Source organism: Mesoplodon bidens (assembly GCF_964165515.1).
Source record: "Mesoplodon bidens genome assembly, chromosome: 5".
Taxonomy (NCBI): Eukaryota; Metazoa; Chordata; class Mammalia; order Artiodactyla; family Ziphiidae; genus Mesoplodon; species Mesoplodon bidens.
This window is the reverse complement of record NC_138161.1, coordinates 100,572,943-100,586,794: the sequence shown is the minus strand read 5'-3', so window position 1 is coordinate 100,586,794 and position 13,852 is coordinate 100,572,943. Positions and strand designations below refer to the sequence as shown.

The following is a 13,852-nucleotide window of genomic DNA, read 5'->3' as shown; positions in this document are numbered from 1 at the left end:
TTTCCTCCACCTTCTCTCCCAGGCAAGCGCCTCTTTCATCTACCATCTTAGAAAGTCATTTGGATGTAGTAACATCAAATCCTGCTTTCTGGCTTACTAGTTATGTAAATTTAGGTCACTTTTAAAAACCCTCTGTGCCTCTGTTTTCTCTTCTGTAAAATGAGAATAATGACAGAGCCCACCTCATTGAGTTTTTCTAGTCATTAAGGGAGTTAATTGATGGAAGGCTCTAGCAATGTGTCTGGAACATGGTAAACCATAAATGTTTGCCGGGTTTTAATTATCTAATCCATCCTCAAATAAATCACCTCTTCTCTCTTCGATGCCATTTCTGCACCTTGTTCAAATGTCTGTCATGCACTTACCTCAGTATGAGATGACTGGTTTACTCGTCTGTTCCTCAGACTGGACTCACGGGACTGGGGGCTCTTTGAGGGCCAGTCTTTAAGTGAGGGCTCAGTAAATATGGATTCCATTTAATTGACCAAATGAAATAAAGACCAACCTTCAGTAAGATGTTCAGAAGGGCTACGGCAAGAGGGAATGCTGCAAACTCTTTTTTTCCAGTTCGTGGCTCTGGAGCAGTTTGTGTTCCAAGGTGGCCCGGCAGCCCCTCTGCCTTCATGGCCAATGCCCCTTCTCCGGCTTCCACACTGCCGCTGTCTTGCCCAGGGGAGCCAGGACGGGGGCCTCCCTTGCATGCTCATGGTGGACAGGCAACATTCCAGAGCCTGGTGCTGACATCCCAGCTCACCATCTACTGCTCTGTAGCACTAATAGGGGAGCTATGATGAACCTGCTTAGGAAGCGGAGGCGGGGCTGCGAGGGGGTACTAGCGGGCAGCACACAGACAGCTACATGCCCCTGCAGCTTGATGTTCCCTTATCTCCAGGCTTGCCTGCCAGCCTCCCCAAAGACTTCCTTCAGTCATTCTCACTCTCATGGCACACGCCACCACTGAACACCAGTCAGGTGCCTCCAACCTCAGTGGTGAAGATCAGAGTGTTTTCAGGTTTTCACAGCCATTGGGAAATGTGGGCTGCATCTCTCTCTCTGAGTTCTTAAATGAACCACTGCCTTCCTCAACCACATCTGGAATTTCCACAGTCACTGCTGAATATCTGTAAGAAACTCACTCCTAAACATTTGCTGACCGTTCTTCCCTTTGCAAGAGAAGCTTCCAGCACTGTGGCCCAGCCACTCCCATCTATGTCAGTCCCTCCCTCAGAAGCCGTCCTGGTCAGGGCCACTGTCACGTCTCACTGGATGTGCTGAATGGGCTGCCCAGGGCACCAAAAGCCCAGTTTTGAGACACAAAGAACCCACCACTTTGTTAGCATTTGCAGACCCTATTAGTCCCCATCTGTCTCGTATTTCCAATTAAGCATCAAAAACACCCTCTTCGGCCTGGCTGCTGAAGTGAAGGAGAGGGGCATACCCAGAACAACTATGGGTGGGGAAGGAAGTGAGCAGTTTGAGTTTGCCAAGTACTTTACAGACAGTAATGCAATAAAGAAATCAGAAACTGCCCATACGTGTGTGTGTGCATGTCCTGCTTTATACAGAGAGAAGCAGATCTGGGATTAGAACAGATGACAACTCAGTTAAATTACCCTTAGCTTGGTTCATTAGAACGGCTCGGGAAGGAGGCTGCTTCCCATCTTCTTCCTGGAGCTTTTTCTCTGCTGGTTGACCTCTTCCCATGTCCCTCCTTTCTGGCTCCTGTTTCTTTTTTCTTTTTTTTTTTTGCGGTACGCAGGCCTCTCACTGTTGTGGCCTCTCCCGTTGTGGAGCACAGGCTCCGGACGCGCAGGCTCAGCGGCCATGGCTCACGGGCCCAGCCGCTCCGCGGCATGTGGGATCCTTCCGGACCGGGGCACGAACCCGTGTCCCCTGCATCGGCAGGTGGACTCTCAACCACTGCACCACCAGGGAAGCCCTGACTCTTGCTTCTTTCTGAGAGCCCTAATTCTTTCTCCAAAACTTCATCCTCAGCCCTGGCTGTTCCCTGCCCACCTCACCTTCCACCTTAGCCTGCCTTTCCCCCAGGCTCATTTCTTTCCTTGGGCTTGATTCTTTCGTCCACCACTTCCTGGTTGGCTCTCCCCCTCTTCTTTCTGTTCTCTCTCTCCCCTGTCTCTCAGCGATGCCTTAGTTTGCCCTCCTCTTCCTGTGGTTTCTAGCACTACCCCGCCGGCTTTAAGTTCCACAGACAGCAGAATCTACGAGAGAAATGGTCCCTGCTCAAGAACCTTCTACTCACAGAGCTCTGTGCCCTTTTGGGGAGACTGCCTGAGGAAGGTAAAGCAAACCCCCCATTGTTCAGGGCAATTAGCTGCCATGGACTAGAGCCATTGAACCGCTGCCCATGTGTGGGAAGCTCCTGGCTACAAAAGCCCCATTCATGGTAATACATTTTACAGACACCCCAGAGGGCTATGAGAACCTCTACCCAGACATCCCACTCCACAGGAGACAGAATCCCTGTCAGCTCAAAAGAAACAGATTTCATTCCCTCAGATGAACCATAAATTGGGAGTATCTCTTATGCAAATGAGCTTTCTGAAGCCTCTCTAGAACAGGCCTCCTTCTTCCGTGAAGGCCAGAAGGGGTAACCTTAGGAAAAGTATGTTCCAGCTTCCTCCTGTGCCTAATTACTGAGCTCTTTTCTTTCTAATCATCTTTTTTTTAACGTAAGAGTATGGTAAATGTCAGAATGTCATGAGATGAATGAATGATCAAATTTATTTTTGCAGGGAAAAAAAATGGGACCTGAAATACTTATTTCAGTCAGGTGTTCTGAAAATGATTAAATAAGAGGAATAAGAGGAGGATCTAATGTAAAATACAGCTCAAGAGGCCTAGTGCCACAGATTCAACCTGCTTATTACACTGTATGATGTGAATAATTTATCACGTATTACCCTGCATTAAGTACTGTTGAGGATTCATCTGCGGTTTATTTGCAGACCACATTAACCTCTACCTGCCTCAATCTGTGTTTCCTTGTGGAAAATCTCTGCTGCTCTAGTACACACATTAGCAAGGGCTGGACAGCAGTAACTAGCCTAATTAACTAGCCCTCTCTGGGGAATTTGGGACTATAAAGTACCCGTGTCACCTGCTTCTGGGGCGTTTTTCTCCTCCTAACTTTCAAGTCCTCCCACTCTTGGGCTGTCCCCCTCCTACTGTCGTGTCCTTTCCATTTCACTTATTATGTACCCTTTCATTCCTATGACATACACACTAGTCCAGGCCCTTGCTTCTCATGCTGGACTCAGAGCCAAAGTCTCCCTACTGACCTCCTTGGTCAGCCCCACCCTCCAGGCTATCCTACATCTGACCAATGTTCCTAAAATCCGATTTTCACCCCAGCTTTTCTGGGCTTAGAAGCCTTCAGTGGAGAGTCCTGCTCAAGTACACAGACCTGCCTCCTTCACCCAACAACCAAGGCCTTCTTGGGTCTGGCACCACTATCTTTCCAACCTCATCTCCTTCTCCTTTCCAGACACCCACCTTTTTGACAGACCAACCCTTACATCTCTCAGAGCAGCCAGACTCTCTCCCACCTCCATCTTTGCCCTGCCCTCCTCCCCAGAGGACATGCACCCCCTGCATTCAGCCCACCTGAAATCCCTACTGGGCTACAAGCTCATCCCTCATGGCTCCAGACCGCTCTAGGCTTCTGTTTTCAGCCGACCCTCATGCAGGTACCTCATCGAGCACCCTTGGAATGGGGACTCTAGGCTTTCTGCCTGGAGAGACTTGGAAACTGCAATCTGCTTGGAAGCAAGAACTGAGGACTTATCTCCAAGGTGTGGTGGGCATTCAGCTGTTTCTTTACAGATCAATTAACATAGCAACCTTTCTAAAGGGGCTTGAATTAACACTTTGCGGAAGTTGATTTACATCAACGGCCCATGTCAAAACATGTTATTTTTATTTAGTGTTTTTTGGGGGACTGACTAATAAAGAGAAGAAGAGCAAAATATACCTCTCCAAGCCACACTCCTTGACCCTGTACTGCCCTTGAACTATTAAAGGAAGTGTAAGAGGCAAACCCACCAACAAATCTTTTGTATAGAAAAACACAATTTACAAAGTGTACCTAGTAGGTGTCAGAATTATTCACAAAATGGTATGACCCCAACTTTTGGAACCATTTATTTGCCTCATTTTCTGCCATCTTATTTGGTTTTCCAGATGTCTTAGAAGGTGTTTCCTGCTTGTTCCCAATGCAGGAACCCTCTGGGACAGGAAGGCAAGCTCACAAGGAACGCACAACCTGTCTGCTCCTCCCATGTCCCATGATGAGCCTGCTCCAGGGCCTCTAGGGCCTCCACCTCTGTGTTCTCCCTACTCAGCTGACTTTACAGGGCCACCCTCCTGTTTGCTTCCTTTACTCCCACTGGAGACAATTGCAGACTTATCTTATACTTAAGGATCTCAACGGCGTTTTTCCTTTCTCCATTTTCCAGCTGGGTCTCTTATCTCAAATCCCTTACAGAAGGAGATAAGCAATGAACAACCGGGAGAATGAAGTCCCTTGCACATCCTTGCCTGTGTCATAATATCAGTAGGGCCCATTACTAGCCCTTCATGAACCTTGTATCACATCAGCCCTGAGGTTCAGGGGGTAATGTGACCCACCCAGGTTATGCAGCTGTTGGTGTACCACCCTTTCTCCAGGACTTTTAGGTCACCTTGGAGGACCCCATGTTTCTGAATGAGCCAGGCTCAAAGCTGAAGTTTACACACTCCCACTGTAAGTGACTTTCACCAGTACTGACCTACATACCTACCTGAAGGACAGAACAGGGACAGGTTTGTGAGCCCAAACAGGATGGGTGGCAGCTTTCAAGTAGTTCCTCTCCATGGTGAGTAGCTCATCTTCTATGCAGGGAATGCATTGGAGAACTGCTTTCCAGTCCTCCCCTCGCATGGAGGCCTCATCAGCTTCCTAGTCACACGGGTTACTGCCCCATTCACTTCCTGCCCAGACTCATTTCCAGCTGCAGCCTCAGCCCACAGGCCCAGCAGGCACCTGGGAAACAGCTGCAGGTGACCCAGATAGTTTGTGTCAAGGCCAGCCCAGCCCAGCCTGCAAGGAGCAATTCATGGAACCCAAAGCTCTCACCAGGAGAAACAGTCCCAGGAGCTCTCACCAGCTGGTCAGGGAGGTAGAGGCATGCGGTCAGCTGCCCTAGGGCCACCTTCGGGTCTAGGAGACAGTCAGTCCCAGGACTGCAGCAACCAGACAGACCCAGAGACGTGCCATCTCCAGGGTGGTGATTCAATCTGCACTTCTATGGGGCCACGAGTTCACATGCGGCACCCTGGCCTCACTGCTCAGCAACTTAATTCAGCATCTGACCAATCAGAATCATACACAGACTAAGAAGAATTATTCACCATCAAGGAAGCAAATTGGAGTAATCCAGAAATCTTAATGAATTCTCTGCACTGGAAGAAAGAATTAAAATCTAAGCAAGGTAGAGGACCGTAATAGGAAAAAAACCTCAAGTGTGGCAAGAGAAACTATAATTAAAATAGCAAACTGCAATTTTGAGGTGAGGAGAGGTTAGATGAGTGTAAAGACCAAGGGACATCCAGTGAAGCAACTGACAGAAATGATTCCCAGGGATGTTTGAGGGAGAAAAATCCATCTGGAAACAAAGAAAAGGAAATGAAACAAGAATTTGCTGCATTATTTAAAGCTTTCCATGGTGGGGGTAGGGTAGGGGACATTCAGGAGAGAGGAGGTTAAGAGAGAAGAGAATGGAATTGCTCTACCAAAGGGGATTAAAAGAATCACAAGGGCTTTTTAAAATGACTCAAGCAAAAAAAAAAAAAAAAAGGATGCAAATAATTCTAGGCTGTGAAATTAATGGCAGCCAAGATTCTTAGTTCATTCCTTTTTTTTAAATTTATTTTTGGCTGCATTGGGTCTTTTTTTTTTTTGCTGAGCACAGGCTTTCTCTAGTTGCAGAGAGCGGGAGCCACTCTTCGTTGTGGTGCAAGGGCCCCTCATTGCAGTGGCTTCTCTTGTTGCGGAGCACAGACTCTAGGCTGGATGGGCTTCAGTAGTTGTGGCTCGCGAGCTCTAGAGCACAGGCTCAGTAGTTGTGGTGCACAGGCTTAGTTGCTCTGCGGCATGTGGGATCTTCCCGGACCAGGGATCAAACCCATGTCCCCTGCATTGGCAGGCAGATTTTTAGCCACTGCGCCACCAGGGAAGTCCCCTTAGTTCATTCTTTAAATCTGCTTAACAGGAAAAATGAAGGAGAGACATTTGTATGCTTGGGGAGCGATGGAGTCCTTGAAACTGCAGTTCTATAGAGCACTGACAAAACCAAACACATGGCAGAGAATATGTGTCCTGGGATAGGACAGAGCTGGCAGGGAAATCAGACTCCGTGGCGGAGCAATCTGCTTACGTAAAAGTACCTGGCATTCCCTCCCTTGAATATTTGACTTCCCCAATATATGACTCCTTCATGGAAGTCTCCACATCATGTCCAGAAATTGGCAAAGTCTAAAGATACTCTTGTAACATATCACATTGGAATTAGGAGGCCTGGGTTTGAATCTTAGTGCCGTCACTTACCAGCTTTGTGACCTTGGGTCAGTTACTTAACCTCTCTGAGTTTCATCACTTTATAGGACTGTGGTGAGGACTAAATGGGATTAAATATGAGCAAGTACCTGTCATAGTGTTGGGTCCATGGTAGGCTATCAGTGAAGGTTCATTGAATCTAAATCCTCCACCTCTTGTCAATTTCTTTGGTCCAAAGGACCTTCTTCATTGAGTCCTGTCCTTGGAACACGCTGCTTCCATTTTAGAGCTCATTAGAAAACACATAGGCCTAGAATCCCAGGGGAGGTACAAGTCACTCCGAGCCCCAGCAAAGTCTTCCCATCCTCTCTCATCTAAATGTCGACATGCACTGTAGTCCACCCTGTTGGTCCAGCAGGCCACTGCACACAGCCCCTCACACTCAAGCCCACCTCTGTGCTTTACCACACTGAGGCTCTCTCTTCAGCCCAGCTCTTTCCCCTCAGTCTTTTCCAGCTCCTTCCCAGAGGCAGCCCCCCACCCTTGTGAGATGTCTGTACATCCTGGGGCCCAGACTCACCCTGAGGGAGCCCAGCAGGTGGGATCGATGCCCTGGTCCTTCCCTGTGAGGGAGGCTGTGGGGAGAAGAGAGAGGGAGAACAGTTGGGAAACAAACCAGATTTCTAAGCAGAGATGATGGGACTTAGGCCCTGGGGCAGCAGTGGGATTGTTGAGACAGTCTGGGGAGGGTGTCAGCAGGACCCCTTGATGAACTAGCTCTGGGTCAGGAGGATGAGAGGGGAGTCTAAATAGACCCACATACCCCCTTGGCCAGGGACACAAGGTCTCTCTCTCCAGGGCTGGCAGTGGTGGATGATTTCCCAGATACTACCTGGGCTGTGCCCTGCAGCTGTTGGCCACATTACGCTGCCTGTTTTTAAATAGCTGCGCCGGATTTTTCATTCTTCTTTAACAAGGACCTGAGACCTCCAGCTTGTGCTTGGCTGTGGAAGATGAGGCTCCTCCTGGGGTTGTGCTCCCCACCCTGAGGCTGGCCTACCTTGCTGTGGCTCTAAGGATCACGTCCAGAGGGCCTTTTAGTGCTCACCCTGTGCTCCCAAGCTCGAAGCTAACTACATTCCTGGGGGCAGCAAAGAGGAAATTAAACATCCCTTGTTTTCATCACTTCCCAGTGTGTGATGAGAATGGGATATAGTCACCAGGCCCAGGACTCTCCAGTTTGCATTTGCCCCATGAGGCCCACCTGGCATCACTGTGCAGCTCTGGAAGAAGAGAAGTCTGCTCCCTGGGGGATGGGAGAGAATTGTTCAAACTTCTACCTTACCAACCCTTTGGTGGCAGAGGTGGACACCAACCATCACCAGTAACCCTTGCCTGATATACCCACCTCCCCCTGGCTGTCTGGTCCAGATGGAGTAGTTTGGAAACTGCACAAATCAAATGAGTCAATTACAAGACTGTGACTTGGAGCAAATCACTGATCATCTCTGGGCCTCAGTGTCTCCATCTGTAAAATAAGGACAATTATACATACCTCATGAGACTGTCAGTAGGATAAACTAGAATATGCAAGTGCAATCTTTTGGTAAACTATAAACTCCAAGTAAGAGAACCTTAATAATTGAGTGCTGACCTGGCTTTTAAAAATGCTTTGTCAAAACCCTTTGGGAAGCCCATGTTTTTTTAGGGAATGAGCCACCCACCTCCTTGCAAGGTGTGCAATAAATCTTTTTCTACTCCAAAAATAATAATAATAATAAATAATAATAATAATAATTGAGTACTTACACATAGCCCAGGAAGCATGTCAGCCCATACCCCTTCAGGAGTCTTTCTTAGGCTCCTTGCCTAAGCCTACTTTGTACCCTAAGCTTACCTCTGTAATAGCACTAATCAACCTGCATTATAATTCTTGCTTTGCATATCAATCTCCTACAGTCTACTGACCACTCAGTTTCCTGGCCCACAGCAGTGGGCTCAGTACAAATTTCCTGAAGGAATAAGCTGAGGCCCTGGAAAGCGGGGCGTGAAGATATGGCCAGATACGGCCACCAGGGGGCAATCAAATCCTTCCCAAGCAGGTCAACTTGAGACATTGTGGAGGCCCTTCTCAGAGGAAGAGAGAGAGCTCTTTAAGAATTGCTCTCTTATGGGTAAAGGCCAGGGCCTAGCGCCTGGGCTACGAATTCTCTTTGTGTCTGACATCAGCTCTGTACAAAGACACGACCATATCTACCACGGTGTTCAGAGTCCCTGTGTCTGTCCAGAGCCTGAGTGTCCAAGATGACCCTGGAGGAACCAGACTGTGCTGGGGGTGCGGGAACTGATGAGCTCTGCTGACAGGGTCCAAGGGCCAGTGTACGTGTTGGGTGCATGCATACCATACATGCTAGTCCCTGAATGATGTGTTTATGAGAGCTTTTGGCCCCTCCGTGGAGATCTGGCCACCCACCTACCCTCATAAGCAGCGTTGCAGAAAAGAACCAGACAGCACCGAGGCCTGGGATGTAGGTCTGGTCCACCAACTGACCCACCCTCTGTGTGGCCTGAGCGAGTAGCTTCTCCTCACTGGGCCTCAGTTTCCTCACCTGAGAAATGACAGCACCAGGCTAGGTGGCTAAGGGCCTTTCTAGCTCTGACCTTCATTCCCTGTGTCTCTGAGGTGAGGGCTGATTCAAGTTCAAGGGCTCCAGGTAACCTTGAGGATTCTCAGACTGGGTTAGAACCTGAATCCTCAGAATGGGCCTCTGCTACCTCTGGCTTCCTATCAGGAAAATACCCAGACTCACTTCAGTGGTCACATACTGAATGCTGCCCTGGGCTCAGAGAAGAAGGTTTTCAAATACCTGCGGGGATGCCGTCACTTGCCTTTCTGTCTGTGGAGGTTTCCCAGGTGGGGCAGCCTGAGCTGATCTCTGCTTGCCCTGTGCTTCCCCCAGTCCCCACCTCTCATTCTCAAACCACCAAGGCTCTCTTCTGCCATCCAGGTTGCTATTAGCTGGGAAGGTGAGCACAAGGACAGACCCACTGGTCTGGGACACTGGCAGCAAGCAGAGCCTAGGGCCTCAGTCTCTTGGGGCCTCTTCTCTCTGGGACCCCACCCTCGCCCCCTCCTTACACCTTCAGGCAGAACAGGCCAGACAGATGAGAATCTACCCAAGCGCAAGCTGCTGTTGAAATAAAGGCAGAGATGTTTCTTTATAATTTTCCCCTTGAAATAAACCCAGACTTAAGAACAACAGAAACACGCAAAATGTGTTTTTAGTGGAACCCAGATGGAGGGCTGGAAGCCCAGCGGGCTGTCTCCGTTGAGGGTTCTTGCCTCTGGAATTCTATCCTCTCCCCCCATCCCCCCTCAGGAACACCCCCACCCCCCCAGCCCTCGTCCTGGGGGCTCTCCAGCCTGGGCCCCGCTCCCTCAGGCCATCTCCTTGAGGCTGTTTCCAGGTGGGCAGAGGGCTCCCACCATCCACCATCACCCTCTGGACAGAAGGCTGAGTCTGGCATCTAGAAAGATCTGTGGTTTTAGAGATTTGGGGGAGGGGAGCGGGGACCAGGACCAACTCAATCCAAACACCTGGATCTGCCGAAATACAACAAAGAGAGTGAGTTAAGACATCTGAAAAAAATACTCTGAGGAATTCCGCTCACCCACATGGCCCACTGCTTCTCATTAACTAGCTCCAGTTCTCCATATTAACATATGCAAATCCAGCCCTGGGCTGGGGGTACTTAGGATACAAAGGCAAGTCCTGACAACCCCCTTCCACCCCCAAATTGGTCAAAGAGTCCCCTGTGGGATGAAGAAATCTCACCAGTTCCATTTTGGTTTCGCTGAAGCAAAAGTCTTGAGAGTTGTAGCCACAGGATGGTCTTTCCTTGAGGGGAAACAGATGAGAGGAGTTACAAGGGAAAATTAGGGAAATTGATCCTGTAGAAGCTGCCTCTTTTATGAAGTGGTACTGGTCATTTTTCAACAAATATTCCTGGATGCCCCCCATCTACCATGGACTGTACTGGGCTCTGGGGACATAGATATAAACCTATGTTGGGGGGTGGGAGTGGTCCCTGACCTCAAAAGTGAAGTTTGGGCAAGAAATACAGACTTCGGAGTTATCAGCATAGACGTGGTAGATGAGTTTCCTGGAGAGAGGAGTGGAGGACTGAGACCCATTTTGTAGGAAGGGGGGAAATTTGGGCTTCCCAAACCATTCATCCTTTCCTGTTTTACTACCTCTTAAGGGCACTCCTGGCTACGCTCTTCCTCGAGCAACCTTCTCTCTCTTACTGCCCCCTCTTTCCCTGTCTGTTCTTTCTGTAGGGTGATTAGAATTGAATAGCAGTAGTGAGGGTGGCATGAGGACCGGGACAGTGACCCCCCAGTGCTCCAGCTCCTAGCTCCCTGCCCAGCGCACCGTGGGCCCTCAGTAGGGAGGCCCTCAGTAGAGTTTGTTGCCGGAATAAAGGAAGGAAGGAAGGAAGGAGGAACCAGGCTAGGGTTCCATTTGTTGGCTGGTTTCAGGCCTGTGCTGGGCCTCACTCCTGCTTTGAAAGGGGAGGGAGCGCGGGAGAATGAACAGAGGCCCTGCCAAGGCCCAGGGCCTGCGGGAAGGCTGGAGTCCTGTCTGAGCTTCGCTTCCCATTTCCAGCCGTGACTCTTGGACCGAGTGAGACCGTGTGCTCTCCCTGGGGACCTTCAGACCTGAGCCCTGCTCCATATGCATAGCGGAGCAGGCCAAGAGTGGAAGGAAGTGCCCAGACAGAGGGAGACAGAGTGTTAAAATTCCACCGACAATACCACGGGAGGGAGTTTACAGTTCCTAACTGACCGTAAGCCCTTTCTCCTGGCAGGTCTCGGAATATATCACTCTGGGCTCTCCCAGAGCAGCTGACACATCGCAGTAACGCTCTTCCAGAAGTCAGGGTCTGCTGATTGCAGCAGGGACGGAAAAAGCAAGCCGGGAGCAACTGAAATGGCCCCTGTCTCCTCTGACTTCGGAGACCCAGGGCAGGCGGCCGGCTCAATGGAGGCCCATCGACAGGCTGCCAAGTGCAGCGCTTTGACTCCCAGCCGAGCCCTGAGCCCAGAAGGTGGTTTAACTGTCTGCCTCTGGGTGGAATTCTGTTCACCTGGTGAATAGAATATAACTCATTTTCTGTCAACTGAAAGCTCTGAGTGGCATGTTGCATGTGTGTCTTATTAATAAAAAGGAGAAAATGGAGTCATTATCACCACATAATTCCTGTTCGTTTGCTAGGCCTAATCTTTCGTGCCCAGGTATGGGGGGTGGGGCAGGGGGAGAAAATAAAAGGGGACCTTGATCTGAACCTCTCGGGAACCACCTGTGTAGGTGGCATCTCGGGAAAGACCGAACCGGTACCTTAGGAGCCCCAGAGCAGCAAGCGTGGGCAGAAAAATGCACACCTCTTTGCCTACCAGACTGCATCACAGCCCTGGCGCCAGCTCCAGAAGTCAGGTGACCGTAAGCAAGGCCCTACCCTCCTGGAGCTCTGTTTCTTTCTTTCTTTTTTTTTTTTTTTTTTTTCAGGAAATCAGTGCTCATATTCCTGCCCTGCTTGTCTCATAAGGTTGTCCTGAGAATTAAATGACAAATGACCTCCATCATGGATTCTTCCCTTCATTCACTCAGTCAACAGTCATCTGCCCAGGTATGTTTTGGGACAGACACTGTGCTGGGTAATGAGATGCAAAAAGGAATAAAATGCAAACGCTGCCTTCAAGGAGCCCACAGTCTAGTGGGGGCCACACAGAGAAAAAGATGAGAAGTGGTATAATATGGGGGACCCTAGATGCATGTGGTGCTTTGGAAAGCCAGAGGAAGGGCGTGCCACTCACCTGGTATAGAGAGAGCTTTGGAACAGTGATGCTTACCTGTAAAAAGGCGAGCAGGGAAATTGGAAATATATCACACTATTTCCAAAATGGACATGCTCATGGTGTGTGTGACCTTGAAGGCAGACCTTGATGCTCCAGTCTGAATATAATGATTGATGTGCATTTTATGACCACGATTACCCAGGGAGGCTGTAAAAAAGGAGGGCATGGGGTCAAGGGGACTTTTTGCCGGGCTGCTTTGCCCCATGTGGAGGGCAGCACCCCAACTGTCTCCTTGAGTCATTTACACTACCCCCAGGCTGCTATGGATAAAACCTTCTTCTCAGACCAGAACCTCCACGTTGAGTAGGAGGCCCCAGGTGGGCCGTTAAAATGTGATCTCTTAGGCTTGTCAGAGAGGAGATTAAGAGGGGAGATTGACCAGTTTTAAGATGGCGGACCCTACATGGACACAGGCAGGAAGCCAGGCCAAGTGTATATAAATTGCTTCAGCCCTTAAAGATAAGAGCAGACCTAAGAAGAGCACTAAGGTTGAAGACACCCATACTTAGGAAGCATGCCCATCCTTATGCTATTGACATTTTCTGTAATTATTTTCTTTTTGGTCTCCTTTAATAGTAAATAAGGTTATTTTTTATTTTTATTGAGGTATAATTGACATATAACAATATATTCGTTCCAGATGTACAACATAATGATTCAATATTTGTATATATTGTGAAATGATCACAGTAAGTGTAGTTAACATCCATCACCTCATGGTTACAATTTTTTTTCTTGTGCTGAGAACGTTTAAGGTCTACTCTTAGCAAATTTCAAATGTACAATGCAGCATTGTTAACTATAGTCACCATGCTGTATATTACATCCCATGACTTATTTATTTTATAACTGAAAGTTTGTACCTTTTGATCCCCCTCACCCAGTTCAGTTTTATTTTGTTTTATTCTTTGTTCACTTGTTTTTAGACTGTACATATATGTGAGATCATAGAATATTTATCTTTCTCTGTCTGACTTCACTTAGCATAATATCCTTACTTTTTCTTTTGGTGGCTGAATAATATTCCACGGTATATATGTACACCACATTTTCATTTTTTTTTTAAACAAATGTATTTATTTATTTATTTTTATTTTTGGCTGTGTTGGGTCTTCGTTGCTGTGCACGGGCTTTCTCTAGTTGAGATGAGCAGGGGCTACTCTTCCTTGTGGTGCGCAGGCTTCTTACTGCAGTGGCTTCTCTTGTTGTGTAGCATGGGCTTTAGGCGCGCAGGCTTCAGTAGTTGTGGCACGCAGGCTCAGTAGTTGTGACTCACAGGCTTAGCTGCTCAGCGGCATGTGGAATCTTCCCGGACCAGGGCTCGAACCCGTGTCCCCTGCATTGGCAGGTGGATTCTTAACCACTGCGCCACCAGG

General features: G+C 48.7%; 2 long non-coding RNA genes across 2 annotated transcripts in view; both read right to left on the bottom strand.

Annotated features, from left to right (window-relative positions):
* Positions 1 to 6,711: 6,711 nt before the first annotated feature.
* Positions 6,712 to 8,992, bottom strand: LOC308617382. Its single transcript, XR_014015866.1, has 3 exons — positions 7,965 to 8,992; positions 7,137 to 7,191; positions 6,712 to 6,866 (listed from the first exon to the last, which is right to left on the bottom strand). It is a non-coding gene; the product is annotated as an uncharacterized lncRNA (long non-coding RNA).
* A 1,018-nt stretch (positions 8,993 to 10,010) lies between these two features.
* The window catches only part of LOC308618093, a 55,772-nt gene continuing 51,930 nt past the window's right edge, over positions 10,011 to 13,852 (bottom strand). Inside the window, exons 4-5 of the long non-coding RNA XR_014015966.1 lie at positions 12,471 to 12,623; positions 10,011 to 10,455 (exon numbers count right to left, since the gene is read on the bottom strand). This is a non-coding gene — a long non-coding RNA (uncharacterized lncRNA). The remainder of the gene's footprint in view (positions 10,456 to 12,470; positions 12,624 to 13,852) is intronic.